The sequence below is a fragment of the Phalacrocorax aristotelis genome, chromosome 8 (assembly GCF_949628215.1).
Source record: "Phalacrocorax aristotelis chromosome 8, bGulAri2.1, whole genome shotgun sequence".
NCBI classification, from domain to species: Eukaryota; Metazoa; Chordata; class Aves; order Suliformes; family Phalacrocoracidae; genus Phalacrocorax; species Phalacrocorax aristotelis.
Window position 1 is genome coordinate 4,720,467 of NC_134283.1, and position 22,668 is coordinate 4,743,134.

Here is a 22,668-nt window from a genome sequence, read left to right on the forward strand (position 1 = left end):
CTTGACTGAAGTAATAAACATAAGAATGTTCATGATTAGGGCCTAATTCTATACTCAGTTAAATATATTAAGTAATATAACAACACAGAGCTGAATTGACTGGTACCAATTCCCTCTCCAATGAAATGTGTTAATATTTTAAACCAAAACTCCGATGATATAATCAATACTTAATATAATAACCTGTTTATCTTTTTTGTAGTGAATTGTTATAGGTCATAAACAGCCATACAATCTTCTATAGACATTTTAAATTATAAGTAATTGACAAAAACCTGTTATTCTTTAATGAGTATGTGCCTAGCCAGTGCCTCACAGTGGCATTCATTGGAAAGGTGTCCTATGTGATAACGCTGCCAAAAATAATTTATCTGTGCAACTATTTCCTGAGGGAATAATCAAAAACAACAGATTGTTAGGAGGGTAAAAAAACAAGTATGTAAAATGAATTAAAGTGGCAGTTGCTAGAAGACGAAAGAATAAATTGCAGACCAGCAAAGACAGACATGGTCTCACTGAATGCTTATTTCAGAGGCTTGCTTTGGTTTCTTTTGCCTCCTGGAAAGCAGAAAAATAAGTTGTGATTAGTTGCTAGATCCCTCTAGCAGACTGTGAAGGGGTGTCAGAGCTAACAATGAGGCTGCAATGTGCAGCTGTCCTGCCCAGCTGCCTCTGACCCCCCAGTCCTCGTTTCAGACCTCTCAGTCCTGTGTAAATGGCCAGTAGCATCATTTTTTACTTGTGCAGCAAATTTTACTGTGTTTGAGCAGTAGGTCGGATCGCTGGCTGAAGGTATAAGAAAAACAAAAGCAAACTACTCAGTGCATGGCTCAAGCTTAAACTCTGTCATTAATACGGCACTGGAAAAGACTCTTGACTGAACCGAAGAATGGCTTTTTTCCATCCCTCATCCTAGGAACTTCCCCTCCACTGTTTGAAATAATACTGTGGGAAGGTGTCATTAAGTAAAGATGATTTTTATTTTTCCCATGTAAGTTAGGAAAGATTAGAGCGGATTTGACTTATAATAGCCTTTGAATAATAAATTTTGGGCACGGACCCCACACTGTTCAGCAGGAAGAAAACTTAATTGTTAAAAAGGAAAAAGTTTTGAGCAAATTGTTTTCCTCATGCATAAATGGGGCAGTGCACACACAGGTACTCAGGCCTGAGAAATACAGGACAGAAACACAGCCATATTTTCCCAGCCCTCAGATCAGGCAACCATTATAACCGGATTAGCTGGAGGCAGAGCAGGACTTGAATTTATGCCTTAGAAAGCACAGGGCTCCAGAATCCCTACGAATTTGCCACATGACCCACAGGTCCATTTAAATAAACTATTCTATAGATTGACATTATACTTCGGAGACTGATGAAGTACTCTTATTTCAAAAGAATGAGAGTCCAAAGTAGTAGAGAGTACTGTGTCTTGGCTTTGAAAAACAAAATTTCTTTTAGCAGAAAGCCTTCTCTTAATTAATCAGAGCAACACCTCTCTCACCAAAAAAAAATCATCAGTTGCCTCAAAATTTCTTTGGTGTACCTGCAAGAGAAGTGACATTATCCCACAGAAGATGAACATGGCTAATTTCAGAGGTGCTAACAGACAGGCAACGCTGTCCACCTGACTGCTGGTCTTCACCGAGACTTCGCTTTAGGCTTGAAAATGCAACCTCCTCAGGGCTGCTGAACCAGATGGAGTTTTTCACGGCACGTAGGAGCACAGTGGTGTTCAGGCAGCCAGTTTCAGGATCAAAAATTCAATATATACCACCATGAAAAATGCCACATTTTTATGAGCTATTACTATGTTAAAATAAATTAAAGGACAAATTTGGAAACCAGAAGCTTTTGGAATTTTTGAGAAAAAGGGACAAATACTGAAAACACTTGGCTTATTCATGCTCCCAAAAATTCACTCACAGTTTCACCACTGGCTTCCCCAGGAGCAGAAATTATCCCTTAGGGAATATGTGGAAAAGAATCAAAGGCAAACACCAGCACTCAGTGAGGCATTCCATCAATCCAACATGGCCTTCCACTTAATAACCGTTTAAACATTAATCAATACCTGAGCTTTATCTCCCATAAAAATGAGTTACTAGAATAGTAACAATGCAGATCATCATTTCATTTCATTTCTTTGTTTCTTTCTTTATTGTTGTTTTTATAACTTTGCAACAAAGGTATGCACAAAAATATGAAACAAGGGCAGCCTAAACAATTCCTGGTCTATTGTAAAACTGCAAATTCTCAATTAACCCCGAAACAATTTAAGATTCAACACTTCTAAAGTAATGAGAATTTAAAATGGATTGTATTATGTTCTCAGATTGCTCTACAAAGCACTGTTGCCTGTGCAAATAAAAAAATGAATTGTATAACCTGTGATTTGGCACAGGATATTGTAAAAGTAGTACTTTCTCCTTCCCACCACATTTTTTACTTATTGTAAGAGTATATTGCAGTACAGTTGATTGTTCTCTGCTGATTTTTTTGAGGGCTCTGCTACCAAAAGGTTTAGAATAGACTCATTACGAAAAGCACTATAAAAAAATAGAAGTATAGAATATAAAGGTTCACCTACTACTTTAGACTTTAGTGGGATGTGCTGATTGCACAGCAATTTTGAAAATCAGACCTTATTTTAGGTGGTTAAACAGGAACTTACGTGCCTGCGTGTACCTACTCGGTTTGAAAGTCGTAAGCACGCTGATACATCTGGATGGATGTACTCAGAACTATGTTCTCTGGAGTGCCAATTACTGCTTATTCTGGCCTTAGTCTACATTGCACTAGTGAAATTTAGTGCTGCTTTGTGGGGTTTTTTAGTTTCTTTGCCAACATGCCAAGAGGTTACTGTTCCCAAGGGCTTATATGACAACAGGGCATGGGCAAGTGGGTGTAACCTATTTTGACTGCGACCTCCTTGCACTAGGTTCATGTTCTTGCACTATCTTTAAGCCAAGTAGTGCAAAGGAAGTGGAAGGAACAAATCCCTTAGACTGGAAATTGTCTGCTGCAAGGTTTAAGTATACAACTTAAATACGGACCTACAAACAGACGCAGGGAGGCTAAAGATGCCGAACAAGAGAACACAAATCCAAATATGCACTTGGCCTATTTGGTGCAGAACTAAAATAAAGTAGCAAATACATGGAAATAATTCAAACTGTATAAATGGCATCTTCGCCTTCCTGTAACGCAGGAAAATAATTCAGGGATCACCTCCTGGGGTTGCTAGCAGATGTGCATGGTGCCGGTGGCTGGCAGCTTGTTTAGCACAGAAGACCATTACACAGAACAGCGGTGATAACATGGACACAGAAATCTAATCAGAGCCACAACCTTGCACTAGCCACAAAAAGAATTTCACGCCCGACTCTGCAATAGCCCAGGGTGTCACAGGAGAGCAGCCAGGCGCCTAGGCAGAGTCAGATGCTGCTCTTGGCAAGGACTTCCGGAGCTTGGTAGCTGCCAGGCTTTTCCCATGTGGAGTCAAGGGGTCTTGGCTCTTATGCTTTAACAGAAAGAGAAGGAAGGCAAAAGGAATCGGTGCCAAATCCACACTGAATGACACATCTGTACCTGTTTGGTGTGCGGCATTGACAGGAGTTAAGGTGAGCAATCTAGATAGGCTTGTCAGGCTGGCTATTTTCAGCCTTGCACACCTGGAGACTGCTCAGGTCATGTTGTGCAGAGACTGCATGACCAGAAAGATGCAACAGAAAAGTGATGGTGCAGTGGCACTGCCCCATGAAATAGCTGTCTGATTCTGCAGTTAGGCTTTGCGTAACAGGGCGAGGGACTGTAGGCAACAGGTTGGCACTGCGGTGGGCTAGTGAGCAAGGCTGGCCTGGCTGAACTAGGACTTGGAGAGTTGGGCTTTGAGTCTCGGCTCTGTCACCATGGAATTAGGGAAGCCCTTTAATTCATGCTATGCCCTCAACACAGCTTTAAAATGGTGAGGATGTATTTCTGCCTTGAAAAGCTGCTAAAAGGATAAAATCTGTAAATCATTGCAAAAGGACTGAGAACATACAGCAATGAGGGACAACAAAAGTACCGAGATACACAGAATAGAAAAGAATAATTTTAATAGCTTTCTAAAGAAGCAGAAAGATATTTACTGCTTCTTAAGATATCATCTTATTTTTTTTAACACTGTTTAAAATAGTTAAACTCAGATGAATAAAAATTCATATTCTCTGTGATACATACATATATGTGTCTATACTTACTGGTCTTGGGTGAAACTGAAAGTGTCAAAATATTGCCAGTAACCATTTTCATAGTGTTTCAAGCTGACTGGCATGAGTCAGTATCAGAAATGTAACAAAACTTATTCATACATTAGCTTTCCAAATCATATTTGCTGCTTTTATGGAGCCTGGTCCCACTGACGTAAGTGAAAAAGTATCAGCTGAATAGACCCAGTATTTCACCTAAGAAGTATAGGTACATGTTTGTATTTTGAATTAAAAGTGTTCACATTATCCACATCTCTGAATCCATAGCAGTTCTCCTACAATTAGGTAACATATTGAAGTTACCACATCTGTCTTGCTCCTGCTGGGACTATACCATAATATGGCAGCCTCTGAAATTTTTCTATGAGCTCTTCATAAACTATTCAAGTCAAATGATCAGTAGGGAAGGTAACTTCGTATTGCCTGTGCCTAAAAGCTCAGCATGAGGACTCCCTTTTAGCTCCGAATGAAAAAAATTCTCTAAATACGACATTATGTAACCTTTAAAGCAAGCCAATATGAATTTCATCTCATTACATCAATTCCACCTGAAAAATCAAGAGCGGCTACCTCTGGAAAAAGATTCACGGGTATTTTGGAGAGACTGGTGTAGCAATTACAGCACAAATGTATGCGCCCGTGTAAACAATGGTGGTTCTAAGAGAAAGACAAAGCCGCTTCCCAAAGGATGCGTAACATTAAAAATCTGGATTACAACCGCATTGTTCTTCATATGCTTTACGTACGGATGACATAAAGTACAGCTTTAGAGATCAACCTGCTTCCCATCATGCTCCAACTTTTCCACTGTGCTATCATTACCTTTGGCCCACATTAATTATGGCAGCATATGGCACCAGAAAAAGTAAAAAGAAAACCTGATTGCAACGGAGCAATTCTCCAGCTGAAATATACTCTAGGCTCATTAATGATGACACACTGCAATTTTTCTGCTATTTGACTCTATGATAACAAAGGTGTTCCAGCTCCCATACTGCTTCAGGTTATAAGCTCTGGGAGAGCAACGTACATTTCATATACGTATATTCACAGTCTTGCGCAGCAGGGTCTCTAATTGCGAAGCCATGCTGAATGAAAACAATAATAGTAATTCTCTAACATATATTACATCTAACATTCTCTAACTATATAAACGTATGATTTTGCAGCAATATTCTTTGTGCAAATTCCAGGCTTGTTTTTTTGTTTTAAAATATTTGTGTCAGTTCAGCCTTTGGAAGAATGTATTTGGAGCAGTTGTGGGTTTTTGCTCTTCAGATATTGAAAAGCAGTGTTGATGAACAAAATGCATTCATTTCAAGGTACAAGTGAATATACAGGTTTGTTTTCCATTTTATACCCAGATATAAACCTACTGCCTAAAATCTGCAGATGCAGCCCCTAAACACTCGGTTGTAGAGGTCAGTAACACAGGATCATGGTCCTTGTGTTTACTGTGACAAAGTGTGTCCTAACAATAGAAAGGGGGCATTATTAGGGATAACTGAATTCATCATATTAGCAAAAAGTTCTTTCAATTAAATAGAGACTTCCAGTAAGACTGGTATTTACCTTATCACATTCGCTTAAAGTATACTACCAGTAAGCAGTTCTATGGAAAATCAGGTATTCAGACAGGTTTTTCATACCTCCTTTCAATACTGCTTCATAGAATACCAGAACAGCGGGGGCTGGAAGGGCCCTCTGGAGCTCATCCCGTCCCACCCCCTGCCTGAGCAGGCACCCCCAGAGCAGGGGCACAGGACCGCATCCAGGCAGGGGGTGAATGTCTCCAGGGAAGGGACCCCGCAGCCTCTCTGGGCAGCCTGTGCCCCTGCTCTGGCACCCGCACAGGGAAGGGGTTTGTCCTCATGTTCAGGTGGAACTTCCCGTGTTCCAGCTTGTGCCCGGTGCCCCTTGGCCTGGCGTTGGGCACCACTGAAAAGAGTCCAGCCCCATTCTCCTACAGCCGCCCTTTAGATATTTATAAGCATTGATGAGATCCCCCCTCAGCCTTCTCTTCTCCAGGCTGAACAAGCCCAGGTCTCTCAGCCTTTCCCCAGAAGAGAGATGCTCCAGTCCCCTGATCATCTCTGTAGCTCTCCACCAGACTCTCTCCAGCAGTTCCCTGTCTTTCTTGAAGTGGGGAGCCCAGAACTGGACGCAGCCCTGCAGATGTGGCCTCACTAGGGAAGAGCAGAGGGGGAGGAGAACCTCCCTTGCCCTGCTGGCCACACTGCTTTTCATGCACCCAAGGATACTGTTGGCCTTCTTGGCCCCAAGGGCCCGGTGCTGGCTCAGGGTCACCTCGCTGCCCCCCAGCACTGCCAGGGTCTTCTCAGCAGAGCCGCTTTCAAGCAGGTCACCCCCAGCCTGTGCTGGTGCGGGGGGTTGTTCCTCCCCAGGGGCAGGACCCTGCACTTGCTTTTGTTGAATTCCATGAGGTTCCCCTGGGCCCAGCTCTCCAGCCTGTCCAGGTCTCACTGGATGGCAGCACAGCCTTCTGGTGCATCAGCTGCTCCTCCCAGCCTGGGATCATCAGCGAACTTGCTGAAGGTACGCTCTGTCCCTTTGTCCAGGATGGATGGATATGTTGAACAGGACTGAACCCAGGACAGACCCCTGGGGAACACCACTAGTTACAGGCCTCCAACCAGACCCTCCACCGTTGATCACAACCCTCAGAGTTCTGCCGTTCAGCCAGTTCTCTGTCCACCTCACCGTCCAGTCATCTAACCCACACTTCCTAAGCTTGTCTGTGAAGATGTTATGGGAGACAGTGTCAAAAGCCTTGCTGAAATCAAGATAGACAACATCCACTGCTCTCCATCTACCCAGCCAGTCATGCCATCATAGAAGGCTATCAGGTTGGTCAGCATGATCTCCCCTTGTTGAAACCATGTTGACGCCTTCTGATAACCTCCTTTTCCTCTACATGCCTGGGCATGATCTCCAGGGTGAACTGTTCCATCACCTTTCCGGCGATGGAGGTGAGGCTGACTGGCCTATAGTTTCCTGGGTCCTCCTTTTTGCCCTTTTTGATGACGAGTGACATTGGCTACCTTCTTTCCAGTCCTCGGGCACCTCTCCTGTCCTCCATGACCTTTCAAAGAGGATGACTTCCTCATGTGCTTTCCCATTTGGACACCAAATACATTTTTCTTTCTTAATGAGCCTTGAAGAGCCTTACAATTCCTACTGAGATCCATATGACAGAATGTCTTCACATCCTTCTGTATGAGGTAAACTCAGAGGCTGGTAGCTTGCTGTTCAATTTGGAAACGCCTTGATCTGAGCCTGCATGTGAGCATTACGCTGTTTCACATCTCTTTCAATGTTCAGTGATGGTCTGTAGTCCGACGAAGTGCCAATGCCAGCCACTTACCTCCAGTGCAGTTGGCATTGGTCTGCCCTCACAATTTTGTGCCCTTTTTTTGCAACTCCTTTTAAATGTGTGCGTGCAGTCAGTGTGGCAGTGTTGTCAGAGCTATAAAATTACTATTTGGGGCACAAGATCATGACAATCTCAACATAACTCGGCTGTTGCTTAGAGTGTTCTGTCATGCCTTTTTTCATAACTTATTAGCAATTCAAATAACACTGCCTGAAATAACAAAAGCATGTCAACGGGCAAATGGCTGTGTGTTAGGAGAGAAGGGCAAAAACTGGTTGGTGCTGCTTTTCATACATACACAAGCTATGCTGCTGTTGGCAAGCGAATACGCAATGCTACCCTGGCACTTGCCAAATCCCCTGCTCCACATTGCTTTCAACACACTGCTCTGTACCTGAGCGTGTGGGCCTTCTGCTTCCTGTGGGGATGCCTCAGGCAATTTCACTCTATTTATAGACGTATTGACTGCTCAATGTGCTGTTCGCAATAGGTCTATGGCCTGCACACAGAAGACTTCACTACTAGGCAATTCAGGTGTACGTGTGACATTTGAGGATCCAGGCTGACAGTTTGGCAGTTTTGGGGAACTGGTAATGTTAAGTATTCATAACAGGGCTAATGAAGATCTGTGTGGAATAATGCCAATGGGTTTGTCATCCAACGTATAGGACACCCATAAGAAGATGAAACAGCCCGAGTAGCCCTCCCAAGTCAGCCAGCTGAACTGGTTCTTTAGTTGTCGTGCTTTACTTTTCACCCCTGTAATATGAATCAACAGAAGAAAAATCCTGCATTAAGCTCAGTGCTGTCAATGACAGCCTGTTACTAGTACTAGCTAATTTAAAGCTAGCCCGGACACCAGTCCACTGTGCTGCAGATACAACCTAAAAAAGCATTTCCATTGCAGGTATGGACTAAAAAGCAAAGGGAGGATTTCATACCACAGGGAAAACAGAAGCATAAGTGCTTCATCACAGAATGTTACTGAGACAAAATGTAAGCATTTATTAATCTCAAAAGCTACAGGCCAAGTTATACAGGTTATAAGAGAAATGATAAAGGCAACAGTACTGAAAGCCCATTAAAGTGTTTTTTCAGATGTTTTCTGGTCAGTTGTATGAATGTGCATGTTGATTACTGATCCTTGAGGCTTTCAGAAACTGTCTTGTTTACGCCTAACTTTGTGATTCCACAAAATGATCACTGACAGTTTTTAAGACCTGTTTTGAATCTTAAACCTAACTGCATCTGGCCAAAACCCTGACGCACACATGTCCCTTGTAAACACGCTCTATTAACGCAGAGTTAAGAAGCCTCCAACAATCTTCAAAAGGTACTATTGAGACCTCAGAAAGGAAATCTCTACTGTCACCTGTTTGTCCTTTCCATTCCCTGTATTTGACTCATACGCTACAAGTTGGCAAACTAGGCATAGTTAGCCATCTTTTCCTATTAAACACATTATCATACAAAGTGCATGGTTTTGAATTTGGATTCAAATGCTGTTACGGGAAGTGTGGCTATATGCTAAATGTGCAGTAGGCTGTAAAAAATCTCCTGCAGTGCCCTCCTGCAGAGATTTGGACATGCTCAAATTACTTTGGCTAGCTTCTTCAAAATAGAAAAATTTAAAATATACAAAGCAAATGTAACTGAAATACACTATTATTAATCAGAATAAACATATCATTAACAAAATCTAAAACCTGCAATAAATCACATTTCCTGGCGACATTGTTGAGAAAGGTATTGGGTCAGATGCACTTTTAAACTTACTGAAGATAGAGGATTTATGCAACAGCCATTTTTCAGCTTCATGGAACAGATTTATGGGCTTGCAGACTGTATTTTCACAGGCTGGAAATGTCAACTTAAAATACAATTTAAAAAAATAAATTAAAATCCCCATCAATGTTCTGCCACAAGTCACTCTGTGCGTTTTTGGTCACTGAAAATTCATGTTTCTCTTTGATAAACTGGACATATTCCAGGGTGAATCCATTAGCTACGCACTAGTGCATAGCTTAGCTCTGCAGGTCAGGCATGACAATCTCTGTAGTAACTCGCTGCAGCGGTTTTTTCCTGGGTGATCCTGAAGTGTTTTTCAAGTTTCTAGGAGTTTACGTGCAAACATAAGCACACACATACTTTATTCTAACCCTTTCTGAATAGGCATCGTACTTCTCTGGCTTCAGTGCCAATCTGGCACATGAAAAAAGGTAATAATCCCCTCCCAAGTGCATGTATATCAGCTAGGATGTACAGTGGACAGGATATATACACTACTAAAGTCAGTGGTGCTGCACGAGACTGATATATGTTGCTTTTTACGGCTTAAGGTTTATACACGTTCATGGTTTGGTCAGACATTTGTTGTTAATATCAGTTTTCCATTGATTCAGTCTCAAGAAAAACTCATTTCAGCTTGTTCTGAAGAAATGTGTATTTCACAGAGAACCAGAGGAGGAATGCTGTGGGACCACAGGGCTGAGCATACGGCTGAAGAAGCTCAGCAATTTTTACTAAAACTCCTCTGCACTGCATTAACAGAATATTCGCAAAAATGTGCTTCTATTTGAGCCTTCTTTCAGTCAGCCTTTCAGTTTATGAGTATTTATAGATATTTACAGCAAGAATGTTTTGGAGGACAACTTATCTCTGCTACGGCCTTTCCTGGCTGGTATCAGTTGATGTCAGAAAGTCACAGGAAAGTCTGCTGAAAATGTAAAACAGATTTTTCAGAAATATTTCAGCTATTTTTTTTATTTTTAGGATTAAAAGTGTACTTTTGTTTTTGATACAACATATCTAAAAAGGCAGACAAAACAATAAAATGGAAACACCAGAAACTACTTGGTCTGTACCAATATGCTGTTATACCTAGAAAGACTGTAAGAATCTATTTCCAGGTTAAAAAAGTAAAATTTCAATTGAAAATTATAATTTTAAAAAATAAACTAGCAATATTAAACATTAAATCTCCCTTCCCACAAAGTATATTTTCTAAAAGCAACATATCTTAGCAGGAATGATTTTGCTTAAAAACAAAACAAGCTAAAAGGACAAAAAACTTGCTTACTTCAGTCTTTTTCGCAGTTAAGTGGGCTGCATTATAAATATTGTTTTATACGGGTGGGAGGAGATTATAATGCTGAGATACCTCTATTTGTAGAATTTTCTCTTGGCGTCGATTGGAGCCAAGCGCAGACCCAGCAGACAGAATTAAGTAGCATAACTCTCACAGAAATGGTTTTTTGTCTCATTCACGTGAAAATGAAGTATTGCCAATACAGGCAAATTGGAGCATATGGGACAGCATAAAAGGTCAAACGGGAGAGCTTCAGCTGCTCATCCTTCCTGCTAATGACAGATCGATACACACCCAGCATTGCCTCCTGCTACTCACTGAATCGGAGGGAGCACAGTGGAAGTTAGAGTCAGCGTTAGAGAAAGAAATGTTGGTGCAATTCTGCATCAGGCTCCGAAGGCAATGAGCTCCTTTGCTCAGACACTAGTGACCAAGCGTTTTTCAGGCTGGGGCTCTCACCTCATAGATTTTACCACTGGAAGTGGTTCCTGTGCCCAAAGGGAACAGTTTGCAGGGCTGCAGCCACATTATAGACAGTATTTGCTTCTGTTTCCACCTGCAGGGCACTTTTTAAATTATGCACCCCTCCTCGCCCTCTGAGCAAAAAGATTTGTCATTTCAGCTTTATTTTGCCTGTCGCATCAATGATTTAGCAGGTTGGCTTTCATCGCAAATCTCTATCTACAATGATATGATCAAAACAGAATGAAAAATGAGATGAAATTCAGTTTCTAGTCCCCTGCCATTGAGAAATACCAGATGAGAAAATGGTTGACTAATTACTTATTTGTGTGGAGAAACAATTGGAGTAAAACCCTTGGTAAACATGAAGAAAGTAACAGGAGAGTCACTGCAACTAGAATAATAAAAAAATACTCAGCACAAAACCTACGGCAATTAATCAAATGAAAATACTAAAATTGTAATAATGAGGCAATTAAATAAAATGTTATGAAAGGAATATTTTTTGTTATTGTACAGTCTTTCAAACATTTCTTTATACCAAGACCTAATTTTAATGTTTTTCTTCCTTCAGGGCAAAAAAAATGCTAGAAGCTGAGGTGTAACGAAAAAAATATAAATCCACAAACTCATTTATGTATTTTTTAATCAGAAGTGATTAGGGCTATGGTTAAATGAACCCAGAGGCTATAACTATCTGAATTATTCCTAAAGCGAGGGAATAATACACCATATCTGGGACTAACACACGAGCATAATCAGGTTGTTACTGTTAGAATAATTGTTGACACATACAAATCAGTAAAAGTTTTTTCATTGCAGCAATTGTGCTTCAAAAGCTAATCAATGTGAGATGAGCTGGAGGTTCTTTTAGAAACTACCTAGAGAAGGTTTTGGCAGTAGGACTCTATCAAGTTTCTGCACATGCCAGTTCTTTGCAACTGTGCTTCCAGCAAAAGCGGCGTCTCCCACTGCAAATCCGTTTGCTGCTTTCTCTTTCAAACTCGGGTCCTGGTAGCTCTTGAAAAGATAGGAAATTTTTTATAACAGCCCAGCAGATTCACTACTAAAATGTCACTGTTGAACACGGCCATGAAATAGCATGTTTCTACAGGTTCATCCTGAGTTATTTTTTCCTAAAGTTGGGCAGAAAAGAGGTGAGAAGTGGCCCACTACTGCGAAGCATTTGTCTGGCCACATCAGTACAGCTCTGCAGGCCCTACTGCCAGGAACTGGCTTGTGCCAGCAAGGGATTACTTCTGCCAACTGCCATAAATCCTCGGGTTTGCCCTGGGTAATGCTAAAGCCACAAATTAAACACCCTGGCCTGGAAGCACTCCCCCAAAAGGCAGGGCAGGGAGCCGCGAGTCTCAGCTCCAGCGCAGGTTTGCAACCTGAGCCTGCGTGATGCAAACGCATTCACAAGATCCAGTCCTGGCCCCTATTATATCTATTAACTCTGGGACTCGCCTCATAAGGAAGGGAGGGAATTAATGCTTCTACAAATTAATTTCCAAAGGGAAGGTGTAGCGAATTGGTAACATGCTGAATAATCATTTTAGCACAGTTTATGTCCCGTGCCAACCTGAGGCCTTCGCAATACTGACGCCTTTCAAAGCGGAGGTTAGCGCAGCAGGCACTCCTTGCACACCACTTCATCTCTTTCTTTCACACTCACTTGCCTCTTTTGTTTCTCTCTTGTTACCTTTCTCTTACCAAAACTTTTCAAAGACTTACAGTCCAGGATAAATCTAGAAGACATTGGGACTAGGTTATCCGAGAGGTGGGGAATAACTCGTCACCCTGAAAATAATTGAAGGCTGGAACTATCATAGGCCATTGCCTGAGGGGCGAGTAATCCCAAGGAGGACATTTTCTGAACTGGTTCCTGCAGATTTAGCAGAATGACTTCCTTTCATATTAAACACACACAACTTTTCCCATTAATTGCAGATGTTCACTGGGAAGTGCAGGGTGTCCACAAATGACAGAAATGGAAGGAATGGTGTCTAAATCCAAACATCGCATGCGGGATCTCTGGGATCGCAGCTTCTGGCTGTCCTCAAGGCATTCACAATTATTTATAGCATGGCTTTCCTCTATCTTATCCCTTACAACATGTACAATTTCTACCTCTTCAGTGCTAGAGAACATGCTAGGAAAGAGTGCTGAAACTATCAATTTCATATGAATTGAAACTGAAAAGCTCCCTTGATTTATGTGGGGGAACCTACACTAGAATTTGAAAGAGGAAAAGATGTCTGGTATTTTTGTAATGCTCACTAGTAAAGAAAATAATTAGCAGAAAATTAAATCATGATCCCTAAAGTGGAAGATGATGCTTTTGTCAGTGTTTTTCTATTTTTAAAGACTGCAACTTTTACTAGGGAAAAATGTGCCCAGTATTTATGAACTATAGGCTTGGGGTTTATTTTAATTAATACCTGGAAAAAATAGGGAGGGGGGGAATAAAAAAGATGAACTACAACAGAAGTCAGGAAGTAGGTGCAATTCCAAATAAAGGAATCTTATGAATTGGTAACAGAGTTAAAGAGTCTGTAAGCATTGCTGAATGGGCAGTTACTTAAAAGATAATGAAACCTTGAAAATATAGTAGCTTGGTGAAATCTATTCTACCACAGAAACCTGGATCATAGCCACCAAAAGCGAAAATATTAACAAGAGAGACATTTTGTTATAAAATAAGTTCCAGGCTCGCAAACCTCAACCTTGAAATCACCGGACACCATTAGTTAAAGTTGTAGAAGAGATGCCACAAAGGAAATATCTGCTCAGTCTGTCAAGTCAAGGTCAGAAATGATAAAGTGAAAGGTTCTATGCAATGAAGAACAAAAGGCTGCGTCTCTGTCTTGGATAAAGTGGGAAATACTCATCCCTTCAACAGGAGTGTAAGTATTGGCTACGAATAACACGTAGCTACAGTAAAGGACAGACCCAGTGATTCACAGAGAAGATATCACATCAATCACATGGCAATCTTCTTATTCCTAAGTAACTCCATGAAACAAAAATTCCATTATAAAGGCCAAATACCTCAAACAAAGTTACTTGAGACCTGAGTCCTAATTCCATGAGATTTTTTTTCAAGGAAAAAAAAAAAGCAATTAGGGCTTTCCTGGCTATATCAGGTATTTCAGCAAAAAAATTAATATGAAAGTATATTTACTGTGATGAACCAGCATAAATATTTTCACTAGCTTTTTCTTAGCTTAGCAACAAAAGACAAAGAAAAAAGAGACCAGCATAAGAAAGGACAAAATTTAACACACAATAAATTGACCGTGCAATAAGTAGCAATTCAGAAAGAAAATCTGTGAAGAAGCTGATACTGCCAGAAAAGTAATTGAAGTAGTCTCCTGTGCTGACAGAGCTGGGGCATTCCCGAGTTGGCTGAACTTGCACAGGACTTATTTCTAAGATTCAGCTATTTCTAAGGCGAGTGCCGTAACACAAGAGATGATAGGAGAGCAATAATGTTCTGCTGACTTAGAAAAGCCTCTGAGTTTCTTGGCAGGTTGTAGTTAGGGGCCTGGCAGGACAAACAGCCCCATTCCTGCTCGTTGCCTCTCCTTGCCCCATCAAGCACAGAACACTGTCCCCCCAGCTCTGTTTAAACTGCACGTACGTGACAGCTAGCATAAAAAATGCAGCTGGTACAAGTTTCCCTCTCCAGAAACTCATTTTGGTGAGATATTGGTTGCTAATCCTATGATTACAAGAGTGAGTTTTCACATATTTGATGGGCATAATCTTGAGTGGCAAAGATCCACATTGGACTCTAAACTCCACTGAAGTAAAAGGAAAACACTGATCCTGGGAGTTGAGCTGAACCTGATCCAGGCAAAAACCTGGCTTGAATCTTGTATTTTCTCACATTAGAGCCTGCCTGAGCCATTATTTGTAGTTTTTCCTGAACGTGGAGCTGATCCCCAGAAGTATATTTCATGTTACCAGTTCACAATAACAACTGAATTAATAACTAACATCTCTTTGAGAGGATTTGTTCAACAGGGAGAGCTGTGCGAACCTGCAGCGGTCTGCAGCATCACCCCTCAGCCTCTCCTGCCATCCTGCAGAGCCACGCGCTGCCTTTGCTGCCGCAGCCTGCAGGCCCCCGTCAGCCCGCCAGTCCCCGGGCATGCCCTGTTACACAAACCCAAGCACACATATTTACACATTTCCCAAGGAGTTTGTGTTTCTGTACCTCTGGGATGCATGCCTGTGGGTAGAGCTTTATCAGCAAGGCTGGATAGCTTTACTAACCCATCTCCTGTAACCACGACATCAATGCCAGCTTTAAACCAACGAAATGCCACTATGTCTCTCCACTGGCCACCACCAGATCCCTGAAGCAACGAGCTTGACAGAAACAACCGCAGTGTGCAGGAAACTCAAGTTCCTGCAGGTACATGGCACCAGGAGGAGGAGGAGGGGAATGAAAGGCTTATCCTGGCTCAAGCCCTTCATGCAGACTTCCTAAATGCTACCTCTAAGGAGGAGACACAGGGACTTCCAAACCCAGTCAAAATACGTTAGAATGAAACAGAATCAAATGAGGATGATTTTGGTCATGGGTTCCAACCAATGAGCGAGTTAGGAATTCGTTAACTCCCTGTTCCCTTTTCAATCCAGTAAGCATCTGTTATGAAGGTTGAATTCTCTAAAGGTCAGTGCAAGAACAGGAAATAACAATGTGGGTCTTTTTAAAGAAAAGAGTTAGGCTTTTATAAACTTATTTTTTTGTAGTAGCCACATTTTCCTATATTTCCTCTAAATTCCTAGTGTTTCTTCATGAAAAATGTTCTACACACACAAAAGTGCACGCAAATAAATTTGTCCGAGAAGGATGTCTCGAGGAAATTGTGAGTTATTCACACAGACGTGATAATTGCTCTGTGTAGGCATTACTTTTGGAAAATTATAGAGGCTCATATGTAAAAACTTGTGTGAAATTGAAGTCCTAGTTAAAAACATGTCCTTACCATTGCTCCGCATCGGATTATGTTTTCAGTTGCATATTACAATACATGAATGGGACAATGTTAACTTAATGTCAGTGTCTACGTGAAAAATACATGCAAGGCTGTCTAATGTTTGATTAATGGCCTGACTTTATGTGGAAGAACTGGAAATTCTCTAAGGGTTTTATAAATCAGTGAAAAGCCAACAAATTAATAACTTTCTTTCATAGAAATAGAACTCAACAAATTCCATAAAATATGTCACTCTGGTATTATTACTGCAGCAATTAAGATGTTTTTTCCTTTTATTTCTTTAGTTTAGCTTTGTTTAAAAATAACTCTGTTCATAGTAGGAAAATAGACTGCCTTGATGTATTTGTACAGTTATGTAGCCCGCAGGAATTAATGCCCACCAAGTAAAAACACTTTCCAACCTTGCAGCATTCAATAACAAAGATGGAAAGGGTAGGTGAGAAATTCAGTAGCATGGGTGATAATGTGAGTATATAATAATCAAGAAAAATTCACATTACCGTCCAATCTGATAATATGAAGAAAAAGGCACATTTATTCCTGGCTAATAACAACACAAATTAAGTTTTCATTTTTTTCCAGCAGATTTTGAATATACTGTGCACTTCATGGGTGCAGTTCTTAGAGAAGAAACTTAATTAATTCTCTTTCATTCTTTTTCTAATAATAGGCAATCTCCTATCTGAGGTTTATTTGACTGAGTACACTGAACTATACAAAAAACATGCAACCGCTTTCTGTCCTAAATGTTGGAGCAATGTGTGATATTATGTCACATCTTTTCCTTTATTTTAGACTAGTTTCTTTTGTTTGCCTAACCCGCTATCTTTAATGACCATGACAAATGAAAAGGGAAGTGTGATTTACCTTTTCTAATCTCTATGAATCAGATTCTCAGGCATTCAAGCTGTCCAAATGCACTTTAAAATCCATGGACTTCCCTCCTACCTGTCTGGACCTTATCACTTTTCAAGATTCTGTATAACCATGTCTTAGTTGTTTTATTTATAATGTCATCCGGTCTAGGTTCTTACATTTGTTATAGGTTGCTGCGCTTAATTCTGCCCCTCCTCTTTCTGCCTGTGCCTTCAAGGGATGTTAGAAAAGTGAAATACTACTTTTCACTTGTTGAACAAAAACATTAATAGTCAGATTCACACTCAGTTATATTCACTCAGGGGATATTCATTGTGGCATTCCTTGCCTAACTGATGTTACTGCAAAACAAATTTGGTCCTGTACATGGAAATATTAATAAAGAATTGTGACAGAAATTAAAATACTGCTAGATATTCTGCAAAGCATGTCACAAGGTATCACAGGGTTGAGGAATTGGCCCGTTTTTGTATATTTCAACATGTAATATATGACCTATGAAAAACCCGTGTTTTTCAAAGAAATAGAAAATTAAAAGATATTCTTTACTGGGAAAATGATCCTTTATTTGCTAAAAGGTGAGTTTGTACTGAACAATTCTCAGAGATATAGTCCTTTGGAGGTTAGAAACCATCTTTTTTGTCAGGGTAAGTATCCTGTGTGCATCCGAATGCTTGCTCTGATATACTGCTTACAACAAATCTACTCTATACAGCACAATTTTTATATCATGTTCATCATCACAATAGCCAAGCCCCTTCCAGATGTACATTAAACAACATGACAAATGTGTGCCATTTAAGAAATCTGCTGGCCAGTGATGGAAAACGTGAAGAAGTTAAAGGAAAAGGCTCCATATAAGTATTCGTTTATGACACAAAAAGAGCTTTCATTAGACATTTCAGGATTAAGTACTGAAAAGACAGGAAATAGAAGAATTACAGTTGTTTATTTAATCTTAATTTGCCGCACTGACAGTTGTTGAGAAACTCTACATCTAGGCCTTGCTTGAATGCAGCACGGTACCGACAACACCAATCCTTTACCAGCAGTCTTCCACTATTTGGTCATACACAGTTTTATTTTCTGCTTGGTATCTACTGCATTCAGTGCACACAATATATAGTGCTCTGTCAATCGAAGGTATTTAATCCTCTCATAAGCTTCTTATTAACTATGATGTCTTAGTTACTCTATGCTATTTAACCCTGGATTGGATGCCCAAGAGTTAAACTTCTTATACACTTTTCCCTTGTCATTAGGGATCCGAATGTTTTGCCAGCCGCCTTCAGTGCATGTCTGCAGTATCACTGTGGGATGAATTTTAATGTTTCAATTTGACAGACAAAAAATGGAGGCCTTAAGACCTTTAAAACTAAAAGCATCTGCTACTTTTTTTCCTGAAATGACAGAAGCTGGAGTGAAAAAACTCACCTAAATGCACAAAGAGGACTCGTTCAAAGGGTTACAGTTATGAGATGTTTAAAGCTATTATGGGCTTTTTCTTCTTTTTTTTTTTCCTTGCACTTAAAAATCTAAACCCCGTAACAGTTTCCATGAATCAAACTAACTTAACACAATTGACATGGAGATATGCAAAAGTGAGACAGCGTTGCTTTCTTTCTCTACTAAAATATGTTTAAACACTAGTTAATAACTTAGAAGCTTCCAGGGCCAGAAGCAACTTTTGAGTGCTCCATTTTGAAGCTGCAAACATTGTGCCTTACTAATACAAACATTTCTTGGTTTAGACCTGAAGCATTATCAGATGAACTCTGTGGCTGCATTTGTTTTTTATGTATAAAGTGCTACCAATGACCCAGGGCTGAATCTCCAGAGAGGTTGGGCCTTAGGCAGGTAGAATTCTATTGGAAATTTCCCATTTGAAAGGAAAAAGAGGACACATTATTCTGACAGGTCCATTAAAATAGGTAAACATTTAAAAATTCTCCAAGATTTGGACTATTCAATGAAATCTGGGTGAGACAGGTTAGTATCTCCAAGGCAATGCTATGCTAGGTACTACCCAATGAAGCTGCCCCAAGGGATGACATGGATAATAATTATCTAGCTCTATGTCGAGTCAGCATGCATGCCTCTGTAGGCATATTCATCTAGAGCAGAGTGGCCATAAAGTTAGGAAGAAGTCAGTCCCTAGCAATTCACATTTGAACCAAGGATGAATCTGCAGCCTTACTGCTGCTTAACAAAGTGCATAATCTTACTCTTACTCAGAAACTATTTTACAGGAATTGGCATCCTTATTACTAAGTTAACAGAAAAATTTCAATTTAACTCTACAAGACATTTTTTTCCTCTTACAGTAACATTGCAGAGGTCCATTTAGTGGAAATGAGTGCTTAAACCTTCTGACAATTTCCTCACTGAACTTAAATTCCACGCCGAGAATAACTGTCTGTGAGTCTGAAGGAAGATGGGGTTCTTTATGCCTTGAAATGCACAGACTAGGGATGACTTGTGCTTGAGCAACGGCTGTAAACATACAACAGAAGTTCCGTGTATTTGGGAAAGCTTCTGCTCTGAGATGAAATCCTACACCAGATTCAGTGGGAATTTTGCCACTGAACTGAGTGTGCCCATGCTTTATTCTGTCCTTATTCTGGAGATGGCAAATTAATGAAATATAGACAGAACATTGGCACCTCATATCTTCACAGCAGGGCAAAAAACTAGGGAAGAATTACAGCGCTTCCCTTTTCCAATCAGGACATGAATGCCAGGCAACACCTGCTCTGGTGTCATCTGAGATCTATACCTGCTTCAAAGACAGAAGTGCTGAACTCCACAAGAAGAACACGAATGGCTTAATTATATAGTTCCACTTGGTGACAGGATTCTGTCATCTGCCTAGATGCATTACCAGTCTTCCTGGAGAACTTTTATTGGAGTGCTTGGTTTTCCAGCTTTTGCCTTCATATGAAATAACGCTGGTCACTGGAACTACCACCTTACACATTACTGGTCCAAATAAATTTCTGTCAAAGCACCACTGAAAGTTGTAACTACATACAGACATGCATGCATGATCTAACTTGGCTGACTGGGACTCAAGAATCCAATGGCTTTAAAATACTAACAGAAATTCATACCACTTCCTCCCCTGTCAACTTTCTTCCGCACACACTGTCCTCAAACTTGATAGCCAACTTGTTATAATCAAGATACTCTTTACTTCTTCCAGAGGCAAAATCCTGCCTTTTCTGAAACCAGAAGAGAACAGTAATGACAAAGTGAGTTATTGTCAAGATCTGACTTCCACTGCAAGCATAACTTGTGACTGATATATCCTATTGTTATATTTCTCAAGAAGATCTGCAATATTGTTTAGTCCGTGACATGAAAAATGTGTCCTATAATTTCACAGTTCACAGCCATTCATTCTGAGTGCTGACATGGTTGAAATCGTAATGTGGCATAATATTGTCATGCAGAATAAAGACAGAGGGTCTAATTAAACTCCCCTTAAATGCTACATTCATCCTTATTAATCAAGAATTTGGGACTCTTAAGGTAATATCACGGGAAGTCAAAATAGGTTTCTATGGCTTATTTGATTACATGGAAACACAGATTCTCAATTCTATAATCTATAGCTTCAATATCAACAAGTTAAGTATGATTTATGCCAACAGATTAGAGTGGATTGAAAATTTTAGGAATATGCTCTTCTGACAAGTATTGTCAGGAATGATAGAGTCTGGCTCCAGGCAGCTGGGTTCTTTGCAAAACTATGAATTACTGGACTGAGAATTCCTGGAACCCTTGCTTTAGGTAGTCTTTAATAATTTAATTCAGGCACTTCTACTATTTCAGGGACTTACCAAAGAAAGAGGGATTTTTTTTTTGTTTCCTTAGGAAAGGGAGACTGTTCTTCAGCAGAAAAGCCTTGTTCAGTCTGGATGAAAATATGTGCTCTGTTCTCCCTCCTTTTCTATTATTAGAAAGTAAGATAAAAATAGGTGCTATAGCAACCTTTTTATATACATTAATTTTCCCCCAAAACCTTGGCAACTGCTAGGAAGAGCCAAGCAGTAAGATAAGATGTTAACATAGATACGACAAAGTAAGCATGGGATTTTTCCCACCTCCCTGAAAGGTAAAAGCTGGCATTCCAAAGCTTAGCACCAGCTGGGACTGACCAACACTAGTGGGATTGTCCTTAAGCACTAAAAATTAAGATATACAAAAGCAGACAAGGAGAGAAGAGGCCTAACATCTGCCCCAAGACAGAAACAGAGAATATGAGTAAGAAGAGGGCAAAAAGAAGCAATGGGGGAGACTTAGAGGTGTTCACCACTAGGAGAAATACTAAAAGCAGCTGAGAAATCAGGGACTCCTAGGGACTTTCCAAGGTGCTAAAAAGGAAATGCTGGCAGGTTGGCTGTAAATTAAACAAGCCAGGGAATGCCTATGAGTAATAAAAGGTCTGAATAACAGACTTTGGGAAGCAGGCTATCAATATCTGTTCAATACCTTGAGGAAAAGAAGGTCCTGTAATAGTATAGCTCTGATATTGAAGCAGACAAGAGTTGAAAGTGGCTTTCCTAAATGGTCAGTATTAGATGCTGTCCACAGCTTTTATAGGACACGGTTTCCAGATGTGGCAGATGTTTTAATTCTCTCGGCACTGGGATTTTACTCCAGTCATTTATTCTCTTCAGTCTTATCTCAGTAGTTTCTACCAGCAACTTTTTTTTTTTTTTAAACCAGCTGCTTCCTCCCTGTTAATTCAGACTCAGTGATCTATCCGCACAGTGCTAGCCAGCTACAAGTCATCTTCTGAACAGGAAAAATGGGGCCTGATTTTACTTTTAACCAATTATCACCCTTCCAGAGCTACATCGGTGTGCTCATGGGAAGGAGAGGAGAATAAAGGAGGAACAGTGCCGCTCCAGAAACAGTTTTGCTTCTTTCCCACCTTGCTACAGGCCTAAAGAGTTTGCTGTACGGAGAAAGAGGTGTTTGTTTACTTTGTTCCGTAAATGAAAAGTGGTAGTCAGTTTGGTCAAACAACAACAACAACAAAAGGCAATGCATTTTTTCATTAATTTTTCCCTTCAGATATTATTATGGTAGTAACATATATATATATCTATCTCTCACAGTGATTACCTACACATATAGTATCAACACATTCAACAAACAGTTTCAGTAAAAAGACTGTTGTGTAAATACTGTTGAGCTAACCGTTGACTAGTGAGTACCTGCATTTATAGGTGGTAGTTGTGTAGCCTGAGGGAACTGGCCAAGTTCTTTCTTTCAGAAGTGATGGGATCTCTCCTTTTCCGGCATTGCTTGCCGAATACCTGATACATGCAGCTCTACAGAGTTAGTGTTTCTGTGTTTCAGAATTTTGCAGGAAAGACAGAAGAAGAAAAACTTTTTGTTTCAAGCAGATTCCCTCTCTGCCTGGCCTTCCGTCTAACTTAAAAAACAGAAAGGAAAAGAAAAACAATTTGCACTGTCCAATACAGCAACTTCAGATCTAGAGATGCACTACAAATTCCCAATGGCTGGGTTCAGGCAGGCCATAAATAAAACTGCAGAGCCAACTTGACA

General features: G+C 40.4%; 1 protein-coding gene across 2 annotated transcripts in view; it reads right to left on the reverse strand.

The window, feature by feature from the left end:
• Window positions 1-22,668, reverse strand: part of CDH13 (cadherin 13) — a 515,166-nt gene that overhangs the window by 32,309 nt on the left and 460,189 nt on the right. The window lies entirely within an intron of this gene.